Genomic DNA, 11,419 nt, shown 5'->3' on the forward strand with positions numbered 1-11,419 from the left:
AGGTAGTATCAGAGGGTGAGTACCACCCACTTGATGGCCTGGCACTCCTTTTTGATGGTGCTGTACTAACTTTCATGCATCGAGAGCTTGCAACTGATGTACAGCATGGGACGTTCCTCGCCCTCCACCTCCTGGGACAAAATGGCCCCCAGCCCTCTGTCCGATGTGTCTGTATGCAAAATAAAGGGGAGAGAGAAGTCAGGAGAGTGTAGAAGTGGCCCCCCGCACAGTGCAGCTTTTACCTTAGTGAAAATCTGTTGGCACTACTCAGTCCACTGGATTGGATCTGGTGCTCCCTTTTTAGTGAGATCAGTCAGTGGGCTGGTGACGTCCAAATAATTAGGTATGAACCTACGATAGTAGCCAGCCAGCCCCAGGAGCTGTCTCACCCACTGCAAAAAATTTAAAACTGAATTTGAGGAGAAAATTACTTAATACTAGTGAAATTATCTTGCTGCATGGACAGATATTTTACTTGATAAGACATCTTAGAATAAGTTGGTTGCAATCTAAAACTAGGTTTAATACTCTCAGAATTGGTGCCTTGTATTCTTCTAATAGGAAATGCTAGATTGTTTCAATTATTTTCAAGATATTTTCACTGGCTATGATATCATCATTTTTTGCAGTGTCCCCTTTTTGGTCTTGGGCCTCAGGCAGGCCGCAGTCACTGCAGTCTTGTCAATTTGGGGATGCACCTGCCTATGACCCAAATGGAAACCCAGGTACCATACTTCCAACTGCTCAATTGCACACTTTTTCAGGTTAGCTGTGAGATCCACACGCCTCAGCAACTCTAGGATGGTCCTAAGGTGTTCAAGGTGCTGCATAGGTGGCGTGGAGGCAGAGGATCTTGTCCATAAGCCACTGGAACATAGCAGGAGCTCCAAATAACCCAAAAGGAAGCATAACGAATTGGTGTAATTCAAGCAGTGTGGAAAAGGCAGTTTTCTTTTGGGATAGAGGAGTCAAGGGGATCTGCCAATATCCCTTCATTAGATCCAGTGTCGAATCACCAAAACTACCTGGTTATCCCAGACTATTACTCCAGATTTATAGAAATAATCCACATGCCCTCAACAACTAGTGCACATGTCATACTCAAGCTGAAGGCCATTTTCGCCAGGTTTGGCATTCCAGATGAGGTGGTGACTGATAATGGGCCACAGTTCTCTAGCTCTGAGTTTCAGGAGTTTGCGAGGCGGCTTGACTTCAGGCACTGCACGTCCAGCCCCCATCACCCGCAGGGTAATGGGCATGCAGAAAGAGCCGTTCAGATGGCCAAGAAGATCCTCATGCAAGCTGATCCTGTGATGGCTCTAATGATTTATAGGTCCACTCCATGCTCCTCCACCGGCTACAGCCCTGCAGAGCTGTTAATGGGGAGAAAGATTAGGACAACACTCCTTACCTTGGAGAAGAATCTTCAACCGAAATGGCCCAGCAGATCAGCGGTGAAGGAGAAGGATGAGAGAGAGAAGGCCAAGCAGGCCTACTACTACAATCGCCGCCACGGAGCCCGACTCTTACCTGTCCTGCAGCCAGGTGATGCAGTGAGGTCCAAGTTGGACCACGAGAAATCATGGTCATTACCAGCGGTAATATCAAGTGAAAGCATCACTCCAAGATCTTTCATCTTCAAGACACAGCAGGGAACTGAGCTTCGGCGGAATCGCCGTCACCTTCATCCTGAGCTTTCTCAGTCTTCCTCAGCAGCAACCAGCGAGAACACGGGGACAAACTTTGACACGTTAGAAACTGTTCCCACCAGTCAGAGTGAGGCTACGCCAGCAAGCCCTATGCCCGGTCAGACTGTGACCAGATCTGGACGGGTGTGCAAGCCAGTCAACAGGCTTGACCTGTAGATTGAGCATTATGGCCTTTGGGGAGGAATAAAAAAAAAGGGGGGGGGGAGTAAGAAATGTGAAAAAAAGAAGAAATGTGAAAAAAGAAATGTATTGAAATGGCATTAATGCTGACAATGCTGATTTATGTTGTAAAAGAAAGTTTATTGGCCAGATTTATATAAAGGTCAGGTGATTTGTGTTAAGTATACATGCTCCATGTTGAAGGGGGAGATGTCATGACACAACTGTATTGAGGTTGGTTTGTGTCAAGGGGAAAACCCTATTTTAAGGGGGAGATGTCATGTACGGTAGTTGAAATGTGTGTGCACATATACTGTGATGTATACGGGGGGTGAACACTAGAGGGAGATGAACAGACGGAGATGCAGTTGTTGTATACGTGTTGCCACAGAAGTTCCAAGTAAAGTTTATACGTGATTAAACGTCTCAGGAATAATCCTTGACATTCACCTGATGTCAGTTCTGATTTTTTTTTTTAATCTTGGTTTCATCTGACTGCTGAAGCCATGGTCTATAAAGATTGTATGGTATCTCACTTGTTGAAAGATATGGACCAGGAGAAGAGTGTAAAAGAATTTCCAAAATGTCAGATGTACCATGGAAGACCAAGAAGGCCATTATTGACAAGTGGAGAAAATGGAGCACTACAGTAACATTACTAAGATGAAGAGATTGCTGTAATGTTGACAAAAGGAGAAGAGACAAACTTACCAGCAAAGTTGCCAAGAGACCTACAGCAACATTTAAAGAAACTGCAAGAATATCTGACAAGTATCGATTACTCTCTGTATGTAACAACAATGCCTTGTATTCTTCTACCCTATGGGGTAGGTTGGCTAGACAGAGATGCTTTTTCAAAAAATATCCAAGCCCAACTAAATCAACCTATACCATGTGGAAAAATGTGTTATGGTTTGATGAGAACAATTCCAAAAGGTATAATAATTCCAAAAGAGATTTTTGGTGCAGAAAACCATACCCATGGTTATGGCAGCATCATGCTGTATTGCTGCTTTTCTTCAGCCAGAAGTGAGATTATGAAGGTGTTGGAAATAAGAATAGCTACAAGTTCCAATCTATTTTAGTGCAAAACATTCAGGCATCTGATCATAAGCTGGAGATGAAAAGGAATTTCATCTTTCAGCACAATGACCCAAAGCATACATCCAAATCAACAAAGGAATGGTGTAACCAAAAGAAGATAAATGTTTTTGAATATCCTAGCCAGAGCCCAGACCTGAATCCAACTAAACATCTGTTGGCTGACATGAAGCAAACTGTGCACAAATTGATGGTTCTAGAATGCTTTTGGAACAAAGAGTGAGAAAATATTACTAAGCCAAGATGTGTCACACTGATGGACTCTTACTCAAATAGACTGAGTGGTGTAAGAAAATCAAAGGGTGTTTCAGCAAAGTATTAGTTTAGGGCTGTGCACACTTATGCAACTCAGGTATTTTATTTTTCCCTGAAAAGTTTCTGATCATATTTCATTTTATTTGTATACTTTGCAATTTCACATTAAAAGTGGAAAAAGTTCTGACATGATTTAACTTAGTTCCTTTTTTTTAAAAAAAGCCATTTTAACTGGGGTGTGTAGACTTTTTTTATATCCACTGTAACATTATTTAGTTACAGGAGTAAATTATACCGTATGTATACATAGTGTATACATTCTAAATATGTTTAATATGTGTTAAATATGTATAATTTTTTACCATTATATCTGGTTTTATGAGGTATTGCTAGCATGTAATTTTAATCATTTTCAGTGAAACTGTCAAAAGTATTTTATTTCCGACACCAATTAGCATTTTAATATGGCCCACCACTAGATGTCATGATGTGACTTGCTTTAACCATCTCATTTTCTTTGCTTTTCTCTGACATGAATTCATAAAAAAGATTATAAAAATAAGAAAGATCAAAAATACAATGCCATGTGGTATATAGCGAGTGTATTTGTTGACAACAAATTGGATAAGAACACACCTTTATCATGGTTAATGTGAGATCCATACATTAATCTAAATCTTCACAAGTCCTGGCAGCACAACAAGATGAGGCAGTATTTCAAAGTTCAAGGTCCAAGAGCTTTATTGTTAATACATCCATATACTGTATAAGTATACAGTACACTGAAACACTGTTTCCCTCAGGCTCCCCATAATGCATTTATAGAGAAATATATTACAAAACAAGGTATAGAAATAACTCTATAGTTATCTAGGTAAATATTTAGCTATGCAAATATCTAGCTATCTAAGTATGTTAAACAATTTCTCATTTCATTATCTCTAGCCGCTTTATCCTGTTCTACAGGGTCGCAGGCAAGCTGGAGCCTATCCCAGCTGACTACGGGCGAAAGGCGGGGTACACCCTGGACAAGTCGCCAGGTCATCACAGGGCTGATACATAGACACAGACAACCATTCACACTCACACCTACGGTCAATTTAGAGTCACCAGTTAACCTAACCTGCATGTCTTTGGACTGTGGGGGAAACCGGAGCACCCGGAGGAAACCCACGCGGACACGGGGAGAACATGCAAACTCCGCACAGAAAGGCCTTCACTGGCCACAGGGCTCGAACCCGGACCTTCTTGCTGTGAGGTGACAGCACTAACCACTACACCACTGTGCCGCCCTTGTTAAACAATTTAAATGACAAAACAAAGACAGGTGCAAAGTGACATTGTGCATTCATGTGCCAATGTTCATTTGAGTGCAAAAATGCAAGAGACTGCAGTTCGGTTTGAAGATTTCAGGTTTTACCAGGATATCAACAACAAGACAAGACAGGTGCAAACTAAGCATTGTGCATGTCTGTGTACACTGAACATTGTGCAAATGTACAGTGTACTGCAAATGGATGAGAAACTAGTTTCAGTTTGAACTGTTTGACTACTTCTTCACACTGTTCTTCACAGATAACAGTGAGCTGAGGACTCTGACTACCTGGGGAAGAAACTGTTGCAGTGTCTGGCAGTCACAGTTCAGATGCTTTGGTAAATTCTGCCAAATGGCAGGAGTGAGAACAGTGCATGTGATGGGTGGGGCTTGTCCTGCACTATGCTGTTGGCATGGCAGACGAAGTGCTTCTTAAAGAGTTGGGAGATAGGTGGGAGAGGAACCCCAATTATCCTCTCTGCCATCCTCACTATCCGCTGCAGGGACTTTTGTTCAGTGATTTTGCAGTTCCAGAACCAGACAGTGATGTAACAGCAGAGAACACTCTCAATGGTCCCCCAGTAGAAGAATGTGAGGAGGGAGGCTGGCCTTCTTCAGCTTTCACAGAAAGTATAGAAGCTGGTGAGCTTTCTTGGTGATGGCGATGGTGTTCAGGGTCCATGAGAGATTGTCTTCCATGTGCACTCCCAGGAACTTCACACTGCTGACTGTTTCAACGGTAGAGCCATTGATGTGCGGTGGGGAATGAGCAGCACATGCTCGCTCATTATGCTTGTTATTTCCAACAAATAACAAGCAAAAACACATGTTACAAATCAAGGCATGTAGAGACCACTTTCTCATTCGAATTATTCAAGAGGAAGCAAAACTGAATTACAACTAGAAATAGTGTATCCAGCTTAATTCAGTTTCAGTTCACTTTAGATTAGCATAACTATCTAGAAACTGTGTGTGTGTGTGTGTGTGTGTGTGTGTGTGTGTGTGTGTGTGTGTGTGTGTGGTGTTTTGCAAAAGTATTCATCCCCGTTGGTGTTTGTCCTATTTTGTAGCATTACAAGCTGGAATTAAAATGGACTTTTGGGGGGTTAGCACAATTTGATTTACACAACACACCTACCACTTTAAAGGTGCAAATTGTTGTTTTATTGTGACACAAACAATAATATTAAGATGAAAAAAATAGAAATCTTGAGTATGCATAGGTAACCCCCCCCCACCCCCCCAAAAAAGTCAATACTTTGTAGAGCCACATTTTGCTGCAATTACAGCTGCAATTCTCTTGGGGTATGTCTCTATTACTGTAGCTTAGCACAATTAGCCACTGGGATTTTTGCCCATTCCTCAAGGCAAAACTGCTCCAGCTCCTTCAAGTTAGATGTATTGGTGTACAGTAATCAAGTTATGCCACAGATTCTCAAATGGATTGAGGTCTGGGCTTTGACTAGGCCATTCCAAGACATTTAATTGTTTCCCTTTAAACCACTCCAGTGCAGCTTTAGCAGTATGTTTAGGGTCATTGTCCTGCTGGAATGTGAACCTTCGTCCCAGTCTCAAACCTCTAGCCGACTCAAACAGGTTTTCTTCCAGAATTGCCCTGTATTTAGTGCCATCCATTTTTCCTTCAATCCTGAGCAGCTTTCCTGTCCCTGCAGATCAAAAACATCCCCACAGCATGATGCTGCCACCACCATGCTTCACTGTAGGAATGGTGTTCTCAGGGTGATGGGAAGTGTTGGGTTTGTGCCACACATGGCGTTTCCCATGATTGCCAAAAAGTTCAATTTTTGTCTCATCTGACCAGAGAATCTTCTTCCATGTGTTTGGGGAGTCTGCCACATGCTGTTGGGCAAACTCCAAACATGTTTTCTTTTTTTTTCCTTTAAGCAATGACTTTTTTCTGGCTACTCTTCCATAAAACCCTGCTCTGTGGAATGTATGGCTTAAAGTGGTCCAATGGACAGATACTCCCATCTCCGCTGTGGATCTTTGCAGCTCCTTCAGTGTTATCTTTGGTGTCTTTGTTGCATCTCTGATTAATGCCCTCCTTGCCTGGTCTGTGAGTTTTGGTGGGCGGCCTTCTCTTGCCAGGTTTGTAGTGGTGCCGTATTCTTTCCATTTTGCTCTAATGGATTTAATGGTGCTCTATGGGATATTCAAAGAAAAGTTGGGATATTTTCCAAAATGCATTAAAAACAAAAATCTGTGATTTGTTAATTCACATTAACTTTTATTTAACTGACAAAACTACAAAGAAAAGATTTTCAGTAGTTTGACTGACCAACTTAATTGTATTTTGTAAATATAAATGAAGTTAGAATTTGATGCCTGCAATACACTCAAAAATAGTTGAGACAGAGGCATTATTACCATTGTGTTATTGTTATTATTTCAACAGAATATGACACATGGTGTTATTTTGTCACTTCTTCCTTTGGCATTAGAACTTTCTTATCTAGAATTTCAGCACTTCTGGTACCTGACTTTTGCACTTGTACGTTGCTCTGGATAAGAGCATCTGCTAAATGCCTGTAATGTAATGTAATGTAATGTGTTACATTACCTTTCCTTTTAATAACATTTTTTAATCGCATGGAAGGTGAGGATATTAATTGTTGCCATTAATTTTGCAATTGGAATTTTTGTCCATTCTTGCTTGATACAAGACTTCAGCTGCTCAACAGTCCATGGTCTCCATTGTCTGATTCTCATCTTCATGATGCACCATACATTCTCAGTAGGAGACAGATCTGGACTGGCAACAGGCCAGTCAAGCACATGCACAATGAAGCCACAATGGTATAGCCTGTGCAAAATGAGGCCTGGCACTGTCCTGCTGAAATAAGCATCGACTTCCCAGGAAGAAATGTTGCCTTGATGAATATGTCTCTCTAAAACCCAATCAACCTGTGGCAGCGGGGGTGTGGTCGAGCGGCGGTCTGTGAATGGAGGGCGGAGTCAGGGAAGGTAAGTGGCGGAATCATTGCACCTGACGGGAATTAACCTGTGTTTGTGTGTCTTCCCCAGTGACCGTGCCCTATAAGAGGAGAGGGAGCGCGGAAGAAGGGGGCTACTCCCGACCTGGATGCCTGTGTGTGTGTGCGTGCATGTATAGTTAAAAGCTGAAAAGCTGAAAAGCTACAATAAATGAGTTTTGAGAACTCAGTTCTGGCCTGCCGTGCTTCTGTGCTCCACCCACCTAGAACACTTGCTACAGTGGTGCCGGAACCCGGGACGGAGCGCAGGAGAGAACAGCCCCATGGAGTCCTCCCCCTTCAAGGACCTGATCCATGCCCTCGCCATGGCCCAACAGAGCCAGCACCAGGTGCTGGTCGCCCTCCGGGAAGAACAGGAGCAAAGGTTCGAGGCCCTGGTGCTGGCGCAGCAGGAAGATCGCCAGGCGTTCCGGCACCTACTCAAGTCAGCGGGGTCCACCACCTCCACCGCCGCGGGCCCTTCCCACCTCACCCTGACGAAGATGGACCCGCACGATGACCCCGAGGCCTTCCTCGCTCTCTTTGAGCAGGCAGCAGAGGCATGGGGTTGGCCGGTGGAACAGCGTGCGGCGCGCCTCCTCCCCCTGCTCACGGGCGAGGCGCAGCTGGCCACGCTACAGCTCCCCGCCGACAGCTGGCTGGTCTATGCAGACCTCCGCAGGGCCGTCCTCCAGCGCGTGGGTCGCACTTCAGAGCAGCAGTGGCATGCGTTTGACCAAGTGAGAGTAATCGATGGTCAAACGCTCCAGCCAAACTTCACCCTGTCCTTCCCCTATTTTTCCATTATTAAGGATAGATTGTACCGAGTGATGCAGGACACTCAAACTAAGGAACAAATAACCCAACTTTTGATCCCAAAGAGCCGCCGGGAATTGGTATTCCAGGCGGCTCACTTTAATCCCATGGCTGGACACTTATGGCAGGATAAGACACTAGCCCGAATAATGGCCCGGTTCTATTGGCCAGGGATTCGCGGTGATGTCCGTAGGTGGTGTACGGCATGCTGCGAATGCCAGTTAGTAAATCCAGCGGCCATCCCAAAAGCGCCTTTGCGCCCTCTACCATTAATCGAGACCCCGTTCAAAAGAATTGGGATGGATCTCATCGGGCCATTAGATCGGTCAACACGAGGGTATTGCTTTATTTTAGTTCTGGTGGACTATGCAACGCGATATCCGGAAGCGGTGCCACTCCGCAATATCGCCGCACGTAGTATTGCGGAAGCGCTCTTCCACGTTATCTCCCGAGTCGGAATCCCCAAAGAGATTCTAACTGATCAAGGCACTACGTTCATGTCACGCACACTGCACGAACTGTATGGGTTATTGGGAATCAAGCCGATCCGCACCAGTGTTTATCACCCACAAACGGACGGCTTAGTCGAACGGTTTAATTGCACCCTCAAAAACATAATTAAAAAATTTGTAAACGAGGATACACGTAACTGGGATAAATGGCTCGAACCCCTGCTTTTCGCAGTACGAGAGGTCCCACAAGCCTCCACGGGGTTCTCCCTGTTTGAATTATTATATGGGCGTAAGTCGTGCGGCATCCTAGATGTGCTGCGGAAAAATTGGAAGGAGGGACCTTCCCCGTGCAAAAATGAAATTCAATATGTTATTGACCTGTGCGCAAAACTCCACATGCTCACACACCTAACCCAGGAGAATTTGCGGCAGGCTCAAGAACGTCAAGTCTGCCTGTACAACAGGGGCACGCGCCTTAGGGAATTCACACCGGGAGACAAAGTACTCGTGTTATTGCTCATGTTGAGCTCTAAATTAATCGCCAGGTGGCAAGGACCCTTTGAGGTCACATGGCGAGTCGGGGACGTCGACTATGAGGTGAGGCGAATGGACAGGGGTGGGGCGTTACACCAAAAATGCACCTCAATCTGTTAAAATGTTGGAGCGAGGAGGTCCCCGTGGCGCTGGTGTTGGTGGTTCCCGAGAAGGCAGAGCTGGGGCCGGAGGTTCAAAAGGGAAAATTGGCATCACCCACCGCTCCGGTCCCCTGTGGAGCCCACCTCTCCCCAACCCAGCTCGTAGAGGTCGCCCAGTTGCAAACAGAATTTTCTGATGTGTTCTCGCCCCTGCCCGGCCGCACCCACCTCATAGAACACCACATTGAGACACCCCCGGGGGTGGTAGTGCACAGCTGCCCTTACAGACTGCCCAAACACAAGAAAAAGGTGGTTCGGGAAGAACTCGAGACCATGCTCGAAATGGGCATTGTCGAGGAGTCCCACAGTGACTGGAGCAGTCCGGTGGTCTTGGTTCCCAAGGCCGACGGATCGGTCCGGTTCTGTGTGGACTATAGAAAAGTCAACGTGGTGTCTAAATTTGACGCATACCCAATGCCTCATATAGACGAGTTGCTCGATCAACTAGGCACGGCTCGTTTTAATTCGACACTGGATTTGACAAAGGGATATTGGCAGATCCCCTTGACTCCACTATCCTGAGAGAAAACGGCCTTTTCCACACCGTTTGGCTTACACCAGTTCGTCACACTTCCGTTTGGGCTGTTTGGGGCGCCCACTACATTCCAGCGGCTTATGGATAGGGTCCTCTGCCCCCACGCCACCTATGCGGCCGCATACTTGGATGACATTATTATTTATAGTAATGACTGGCTGCGGCACCTAAAACACCTGAGGGCCGTCCTGGGGTCGCTAAGGCGAGCGGGTCTCACAGCCAACCCGAAGAAGTGTGCGATTGGGTGGGTGGAAGTACAGTATCTGGGCTTCCACTTGGGCAATGGGCAGGTGCGTCCCCAAATCAGTAAGACAGCAGCGATTGCGGCCTGCCCGAGGCCTAAGACCAAAAAGGGGGTGAGGCAGTTCCTGGGGCTGGCTGGCTATTATCGTAGGTTTATACCTAATTATTCAGATGTCACCAACCCGCTGACTGATCTCACTAAAAAGGGGGCACCAGATCCGGTCCAGTGGACGGAGCAATGCCAGCGGGCTTTCTCTAAGATAAAGGCTGCACTGTGTGGGGGGCCACTGTTACACTCCCCTGACTTTTCACTCCCCTTTGTGTTACAGACGGACGCATCGGACAGAGGGCTGGGGGCTGTTCTGTCCCAGGAGGTGGAGGGGGAGGACCGTCCAGTGCTGTACATCAGCTGCAAGCTGTCAGTGTGTGAGGGCAGGTACAGCACCATAGAGAAGGAATGCCTCGCCATCAAGTGGGCGGTTCTCGCCCTCTGCTACTATCTGCTGGGGGCGCCCTTTCACCCTCTGTTCGGACCACGCGCCCCTGCAGTGGCTCCACCGCATGAAGGATGCCTACACGTGGATCACCCGTTGGTATCTGGCACTCCAGCCGTTTAAGTTTGAGTTGGTCCACAGGCCGGGGGCGCAGATGGTTGTGGCAGACTTCCTCTCCCGTCAAGGGGGGGGGGGGGGAGTCGGCTGCAGGCCGGACGGCTGCCCAGCCTGAGTCAGGCGGTGGGGGTATGTGGCAGCGGGGGCGTGGTCAAGCATCGGTCTGTGAATGGAGGGCGGAGTCAGGGAAGGTAAGTGGCGGAATCATTGCACCTGACGGGAATTAACCTGTGTTTGTGTGTCTTCCCCAGTGACCGAGCGCGGAGGGAGGGGGCTACTCCCGACCTGGATACCTGTGTGTGTGCATGCGTGCGTGTATAGTTAAAAGCTGAAAAGCTACAATAAACGAGTTTTGAGAACTCAGTTCTGGCCTGCCGTGCTTCTGTGCTCCACCCACCTAGAACACTTGCTACACAGCCATAACATTATGACCACTGACAGGTGAAGTGAATAACAGTGATTATCTCATTACAGTGGCACCTGTCAAGGGGTGTGATATATTAGGCAGCAAGAGAACAGTCTGTTCTTGAAGTTG

Source organism: Neoarius graeffei, chromosome 17 (assembly GCF_027579695.1).
Source record: "Neoarius graeffei isolate fNeoGra1 chromosome 17, fNeoGra1.pri, whole genome shotgun sequence".
NCBI lineage: Eukaryota > Metazoa > Chordata > Actinopteri > Siluriformes > Ariidae > Neoarius > Neoarius graeffei.